This window comes from Prosopis cineraria, unplaced genomic scaffold (genome assembly GCF_029017545.1).
Source record: "Prosopis cineraria cultivar Desert tree isolate PC_DT_omini unplaced genomic scaffold, ASM2901754v1 PC1, whole genome shotgun sequence".
NCBI classification, from domain to species: Eukaryota; Viridiplantae; Streptophyta; class Magnoliopsida; order Fabales; family Fabaceae; genus Prosopis; species Prosopis cineraria.
This window is the reverse complement of record NW_026555332.1, coordinates 22,656,616-22,665,191: the sequence shown is the minus strand read 5'-3', so window position 1 is coordinate 22,665,191 and position 8,576 is coordinate 22,656,616.

The window sequence follows — 8,576 nt, the reverse complement described above, 5'->3', positions numbered from 1 at the left end:
TCTTCATCTTCTATTTATAAGGTCAGAGTAGTGGTAGCCTCTCCCTTAATACTTAGCACGTTTTGCTAAGGAATCAGAGATCTCACAAAACTCATGGCACAATCTTTATTCCCAGTTCCCCATTTTTGGTAATTAGCCCGTCTCATCGAGATACTTGGGCATGATGTTTGCGAATTTAGGAATTACTCAAGATCGTGTCTTCTTGTGCCAATGATCCAATGTTTGTAACTGGCGAGATTTCGACATGTTTATTTTATCGCGGCCTTTATTAAGCTTCGGGGCCAGCCCTTTTGTTTATATTGAGCCTGACTCTTTAGTTACTCAACCCAACTAGCCCTATGACCTATCTGAGCAACGTTTCATATTTTAGCCCAAATAATGCCTCTGCGTGCCAGTGGCTGATAACGTAAGTTCATCTCTGAGCACCCTTTGTTAATAGAAACTCATTTCTTTTTATGGTCACTTCTCTTGCCCTTTCTGCCATTTCTTAACCTTCAAGCATTTGCTCCTTTGCTCCTATCTTACCTTCACTCTCAAATGGCTTCTTCCACTTCTGCCACTACCTCTACTATCACTCCATCTTCCACATCCATCGAAAGTTTGCCTGATTCTCTAGAAACCATTAGGGATCATGTTACCCCACTTGGCGGGTTTGTGACAATACGTATTCGAATGTCAAAACCCTTATTTCCCCTAGATTGGTTCCTCATTATGATATTTCTTTATTTTCTTTACAGGAAAACTCTTCGTTCCATGATTCCATAGCTTTCTAGTAAGCTTTTTACTTTTCTCGTTTGACCCTTCTATTCTATTAGGGGAAATATACTAATTGCTCTTTGTTTTTTCTCCAGTACTTCTCCTTGGAGTCTTCAAATCTCCAATAAGAGTGACATCGGGTACTTGACCATTTCTCCCGACCTGTTTGAAGTGACTACTCCCACTCAACCAAATCCCTGGCTACTGACCTCCATCCGCAATTTGGTCTTAGCCCAAACGACCTTGCCTTTTCTTGAGTTGTCATACCAAAAGTTGAGAAACTAGCTTCGATCTCCTCGCACTTAGGTCAATTGGGTGAGACGCTTGAAGCAGACATATGTGCCCCAGTGGAAGGAAATGGGTCTTTGCAACCTGATTCAATAGTCTCTGGCCAAAGCTTACATCCCGATCGACCTTTTGACGACCCTTTTGAGTTTTTAGGCTCCGGGCTGCAATGCCTTCATTTTTGAGCTCAGCCTTATATTCATCATGTTATAGGACATCTTCATGTACCTGAGGCTACCCATCACCGGGGAGGAGAACTTCCACACAATCCTCGAGAAGTATGACTCCTACACCACTTTCTCAGCCGAACTAGAGAGTAAGATTAAGAGCACGAGCTCCTATATGAAGATCATGGGGCTGTTCTTCAAGAAGCCAGTCGATGAGCCAGTTACCCCCAGGAGCACTTGGTCTTTGTCTAGATCCTGCTAAGCCAATGGATCCTAGCCTCGGGGGTGGGAACCCAGTGTAGCTGCACTTGAGAATTGCCCAGTCCCTACTCTGCGGCAACCAGATAGCTTTGGGGATGATGTTTTTGTACCGCCTCTATGATGGCATGAGGGAGTCATTGATGAAGAAGCCTTTCAGCAACTTCCATGGGCCCATCTGGTTCTTGAAGCTGTGGACGACGGCTTACTTCCCCCTTCTCCATGAGGAGCCCTTCCCTAAAGACTCCCACGCCAACCACCCCTTCAGTTGCCTTCTAGGTAGTTATCCACTGATTGACTTAAAGAACTTTGAGTTCTTCAGTCAACAAAGCTGGTCCCTTACAAAAGACCTTAAAGGCTTTCAATGTTCTAGATCACTGCCTTCTCACCTGGTACAGATATCTAGTGGACCAAAAGAATAAGCCTGCCCTATTGTTAAGGGATGAGGTCTTTCTCTCAGCCACTACTCCTAGAAAAATGTGGCTACCGTAAACTGGTTCTTCCTCCAAGTCTCTGAAGGTCTACTTAGAGTCATATCATCCTCAATTAGTGGTAAGTCAGTTTTGATTGAGCTAATGCATCCCTCGAGGGCTGTTCCCCCAACCTAATGTGGAGCTATTGGACTGGGAGGCTATCGACCAGATAGCCTTCCCATCCACTGCCCAAAGACAATGCAAGGTGGAGTTTGTAGATAAAGCTGGAGCTTAGGGCTAATGAAGTTCAAGGTCCTGCCTTTACTCCAAGGATGGTTCCTCCCATCAGTTTGGTCCTGCCCACTAACTTGGCAAGCACCCTAATAGTTATTAAGGGTTTTGAGAGGCTCTTAAAAGGACTTTAGGCGACAATTGTGGAGAATGCAATAGTCGCCCTGGCCTCCACCCAAGGTGTCTCGGTGCAAGGTCAAATTGCCTCCTTTATACTTGTGGGCCGTGTGGAGAAGGTCTTGTAATCAGTTGTGTGGTCTGCACATACCCTTCCCCATTCTACAAGCAAAGACAAAGCACTTGTGGACTCGATTCAGGTATTAGCTTGTTTTGTTCTTTCCTTTTAGTCTATTTCTTTTTTTTCTTATTGCTAACCTTGCTTCTTTTTCTTTATCTTGCTTCATCAGAGGTGGTTCCTACTAATGCCCTTCTAGCCCACATTCATGTCCCTAAAATAGACATGGTGTTTGATGCTTGGAGGGTCGTGCAGTTTCAACTCAGTCGAGACCCACTCCTCATGCCCGAGCAAAATTGCAAGGAGATTATTTGGGCTCTCAAGGCTGTGGAGAAGGCAGTCTCTATGCTTGAGCTGGCACTCCTTTAAACTCAAGTCCTCGCGTGCTATAGTATCATCAATCATTGCCGTAAAGAACTCTCCCTTCTTTCAGACTATTTGAAAAACAATTGGTCTGTAAGGGATGAGTATCTTGCTGCCAAGACCCGAACAACTGCTACCACTAATCAGGTCCAGGAGATCGCTCCTCGCGTGGATCATCTCCAAGCATTACGAGCTAAGGTGGTGGACTTGAGGTGCCAACTAGTAGCAGCTGAAGAGGAGTTGGCATGGGCTGAAGCTGAAGACAATCCAGCTAAGTCTGAACTGGAAGTTATGTGTAACACACCAATTTTTTTAAAAAAAATAATTTAACTCAATTATAGTTGGGTTACAACCACCCAACACATTTTTATATCAATAATTTCAATATAAAATATTTTATAATTGGCTTCAACTCACACAATATAACATTTCAGATAAATTTTTACCTCCCACATGCCATTAGGCTAAATCACATTTGTCCATCCTTATACTCCCAACAAGTAAAATAAATAATTTATTCAATTTTCAACACAAGCCAGTTATTTGGCCTCATAATCATGCCATTTTAATCAATTCAAAGTAAACCAAATATTAAAATTACAGTCATCCAAAGTGTACCAAAAATAGAAATAGTTTGAAAGGCATGATTACATTTATATATTCATATAATTGTCAATAAACAAAAAGCCCTAATATTGGCAATATAACACATTATAAATTATAAATCAAATATCCAAAAGAGACAGTGGATCTATGCCACTAAGCCTCTGGGACTCCTCCACGTGTCACTCGTGGCTCTTCTCCTAAAAATTGTTAACCACATAATGAGACTCAAAAGTTTTAGTAACCAAAGCCAATTTATGATAGTGTGTACAAACAGTTAAGTGTGTGCTTACTAAGTGAGAACCAAAAATAATATAATTCTAACAAAATATAAGAAATATTACAATACACACAAATAACCATCCTTATATCCCTCCATTAACCTCGAGCCGTAGCCCTCATTCGGTGTTAAATTACCCAGCCAAAGGTAGATTAGCCCGAGCCCTTACAAGCCACCTATTGAGCTCCAATAGGGGTGTACCACGTGGCACATAAATACAACAACAATAGCAAGTCTTCCAACACCTCCCACAATAATCAAACAAAATCATAATAATATTGCACAATTATACAATATTACAAAATTTATAATTTTCTCAATAATCACCCAATTAACATGAAGTAACACTAATCACAAATTAAAAGCATGGTTACCTTGTAGCTTTTTCAATAAATTATTCCTTAAAATTTCTCTCTCACCACAATCTTCACCAGTAATACAATCTATAAATAACATTCTTTATAAATATTAGTTTCAATTTTTGAAACTAATAAAATAATTCTAATAATAGAATTAAAAATATAACATAATTCCTAATCTCAATCTTAATACAAATCTAAAGTTAATATTATTAAGTAAAATTTTTTAACTCCTCTTTTAATTATCAATAAACATTAATAATCTAAAAATTAAATTTTAAACTAATTTCTATTATCAAAATTTTTTTTATTTTATAAATTCGCACCTAAAATACCTAAAAATTAAAAATTGAGTCTCTAGCTTAGAATCATAATCCTATAGCCATAATAATTCATTTCTCATCCCAAATAATCATCTAAACCTCAATAAATCAACATATATTTTCAGATCTAGTTTAGAATTTGATCCATAAGCCACAAATTCAAAGATCATCAATAAATTTATACTCTAAAACATTTATTATACTACTAACAATCTCATAAGCTATATTTATTCAACATAAATTCATCCCTCTTCTAGATCCTAAATTTTCTACCACCACAAAATTAGAAACTAAAGAGGAAGGATGACTAAGAAAAAATTTTAGAACACTTACTTAGTCTTGAAAAACTTTAAATCACACCCTAAATATCCTATTAAAAACTCTTACCTTAAAAACTCAGATCTCCCACACCGGCGACTCACGCTCACTCTGCCTCAGCTCGCGCACGAAGGAATGAAGTGAGTTTTTATAAAAATTCAGTGGGTCCCATATTTTTTTATTATTTCTTCTTTTCTCTCTCTCCTTTTTTTTATTATTATATACATAATGATTGTTGTGCGGCGGTCGAAAGCAAATTTTATTCTTCTTCTTCTTCCCATTTTTGTAATACCTTTTCCTTTTTTTTATTATAATAATAATTTAATAATATTTTTTTATTTTTTTATTTTTTAATTATTTTTTTATTTTTTTAATTTAGAATTATATCCTAAGTTAGATTTAATAATCATCTCTTACTAATTTGCTTACCTCTAAATATTATTTTTTTTAAAATTTCTATTAACCCAAATTAACTATTAAAATTTAAATTGGAATGTTACATTATGACTAAAGCTCTGGATGATACACGGGCCGTTTTGAATGAAACATTTCATTCCATGCTTGAATTTCAGATGGCCCTTAGTCGACATCAGAGCTTATCTGATGAGCTAGACTCAGCTTTGGCGATGTGGGAGACCCTATGTACTTTTTGTAAATAGTGGACATATGTACTTTTACTCTTCATTTTTATTCTTTATTCTTTAATTTGTACTATCTCTTGTAACATAATTCCTATAAATAAAGAGTAAAATTCTTTTATTGTTGCTCTTTGTATGCCCTGAGGCCATTCTAGGCCTTGGGTCCTTTGTTTCTTCATTCTTCAAACTATATTATAATGACGGCTAATATTTCTTTAAATATTTTCCGTTTATAGTCAGTTTGTGTGAAGTCCCATCAATGTTGGATAACACATACACATTTACTTTAAGTATTTCACTTATCTTGAACAGTCCTTCCCAATTAGGTGAAAATTTGCCAAGCGTCTAGTCTTTACAACTAGGTGGTAACACAAGTTTTCACATGAGCTCGTCCATCAGAAAGTGTTCCTTTTTTATTCTTTTGTTATATATTCTTGAGACTTCTTTCTTCTGAGCGATCATATGATCCAGTGCTTGTAAATGTATTTCATCTAACTGAATTACCTCATTCATCATAGCCTCAGTGTAATCCTTAGACAGTCTTTCTAAACTGTTTGCAATGTGTAAAGAAAGGATTGCTATTTTCATAGGCAATACGACTTCGTGCTTGTATGTGTCCTGAGGCTTCTCTCTTTGACGTTCGGTATGCCTATAGTGTCTCCGGCAATCGTACGTGCCATTCCCTAGGGTTCTCTTCAATTGTCTTCTTTAAAATTCTAAGGATTATCTTGTTAGAAGCTTTCACCTGCCTATTTGCTTGGGGGTAATATGGGAAGGACATTAACAATTTAATCCCACTTTCCTCAATGAAGGCTTTGAAGTCCGTTACACCCGAAAATGTGACACAGACGGCACGCGAGAGCGGAGGTTTTGGCCTTCGGAAAGAGAACCGGCGGAATATGAGTTGCCACTAAAATTTTGAGGAAAATCTTGGGAAATCATTTAAAGGAGAATAAGGATGGCTGCGAAATCAAAAAATAGGTTCGAGAGTCAATTGATTGTAGGAAAGGTATTAGACACCCTACAACACCTATTCGTAAGAATGGTTACCTGAAGTTTGTTGTGCTAAATTAATATGGTTTTAAAGTTATTTTAATTATCCCTTTCTTATTCATGTGTTGGATTAAAAAAATGATAATAATTAAGTGAGAAATATTTATTTATTTACAAGAGAGAATTTGACTCAAAATCAGACTCTGAGGCCTACATACCCTGTGATGGGAATCAAAGTCCACGTAATTCGGGATAAAGACTAACGTCAATGGTTTTCTTTCTTTATAATTTTCATAAAAAAGAGAAAGTTAAATGAAAATAACTTATCAATTGCAAACAAAACAATTTTCTAAGATGTGGGTTGCTGCGTTTTAATTTGCAAAAATAATTTAGTTTCACTTTTTTACTCCCATTTTATATTTTGAAAATGTTTTCGTTGTTATACTTTCTCTTATTTTGAAGATTCACTTTATCAACATAGAAAAGTAATTTAAAAGAGAAAGTTCCTAATGTGCCTACGGAGATTTATTGTCACTCATGAACATTCAAATGACCTTAATGCCTTTTAAAATTCTATATTTTCCTTACAATATGAAATCTTAGATTATTTACACAATATTTTATTTTTAATATTTTTTATATATTGAAAATTTATTCAAAGTGCCAACGAGGACTTTTATCACTCATGACAAAAAATATGATAAAAATCATAATCGTTATACTAGCAGAGTCTTATTAATTCACACGATAAAATGATTATCCAAAATGTTTGTGGAGATTTTTTTTAAATCTCATGTGACAAGAGGATCTAACCATCTAAGTATGATTATAATTTAAATACTTTAATTTAATTAATTAATAATTAAAGAAAAACAATCATTTATTATATTATTATTTACAATATCCATTTATTTACTTATTATATAAATTGATAACCACGACATTGCAAGGACTTATTATCCTTCACAATGAGGCGATTAAGCTGAATATCTACAGAGATTCTTTAAATCTCTTATGATACCATTCAAATGTTTTAATTGATTATATTTGGGAAATAATAAGAACAAAATTGTTCATTTAACCACACATTTAAAATCTCCATATGAAAATGATGTCATTTAAAATCAAAATTATCTTCAACAATTACTCAATTAATCTCAAATGGAAATTAAATGCAAAATAGTGTATGACTTTAAGAAACAAAGAAATAGAAATCAAACTTAGGTTGAATAATACTCCATGCTAAAAGATAAAATTGAATCTAACTTATCACTTAGCTCAACAATAATTTTTCAAATGTTAGAATCGAAAACATCATGGGAAAGTATTATTATAACTAAATCAAACTCACTTGTGAAAGCAAATAAACACGTGTTTGAGCATATTTAAGATGTGCAACATAACATAGAGGAAGAAAACACAATGATACAAAGCTACTTCAAATATCTTCCTAAATATTCCTTATCCATATTTAAACTTTCAAAACTTCCAAACATCGAAGCCTTATCTGTATAATTCATCTCCAATTAGAATAAAGTGTTAAGCACGTATCATCGTTCTGTAAGGATATTGTTGACTGGAATTTTGTAGATAACTCTTGAAATCATCTTGCCAATCCCGGGCTAATTCTTGCGAGACTGCACCACATTATACTATCAAACCTTGCTGAGAGATCGAGGGATGTTCCTTCCATTCTCGAAACCTTTTAAGATCTGAGAAACCCCAACATAATACATTACTAGAGCCGGGCTCGTACACTCATACTCACCAATTAATTATTTGATGACTAATTGAGAATCCCTTTCATGACCACATCACAGACTCTCATTTCTTGAAAAATTCAAGCCCTGTGAGTAGTACTTCGTACTCTTCATGATTGTTAGTACATTCAAAATCTAATTGAAAAGACAATATCGTTTTTACCACAATAGGAGAAGTTATTACTATCTTGGCCCCAGATGCTTGTTCAGTACTAGACCCATTGAACTTAAGCACCCAGGGCCTCGAATCTATTGAGAACATAGGTAGTTCTTGCTTATCTTTGGGGAGTCTAGCTGAGGGGTGATTAATTAGGAAATTTGCTAATACTTGGCCTTTTACTGATTTTTGAGACAAGAATATTAATGAGAATTCTACTAAGGCCAAACTCCATTTTCCTATTCAGCCCGTCATGATTGGCTGATTAAACATGTATTTAATTAGATCAGAATGAAAAACCACATACACAACTGTATTTATTATATGATGCCTCAATTTAGTACAAGCATAATATAGCACTAAACACGTTATTTCCA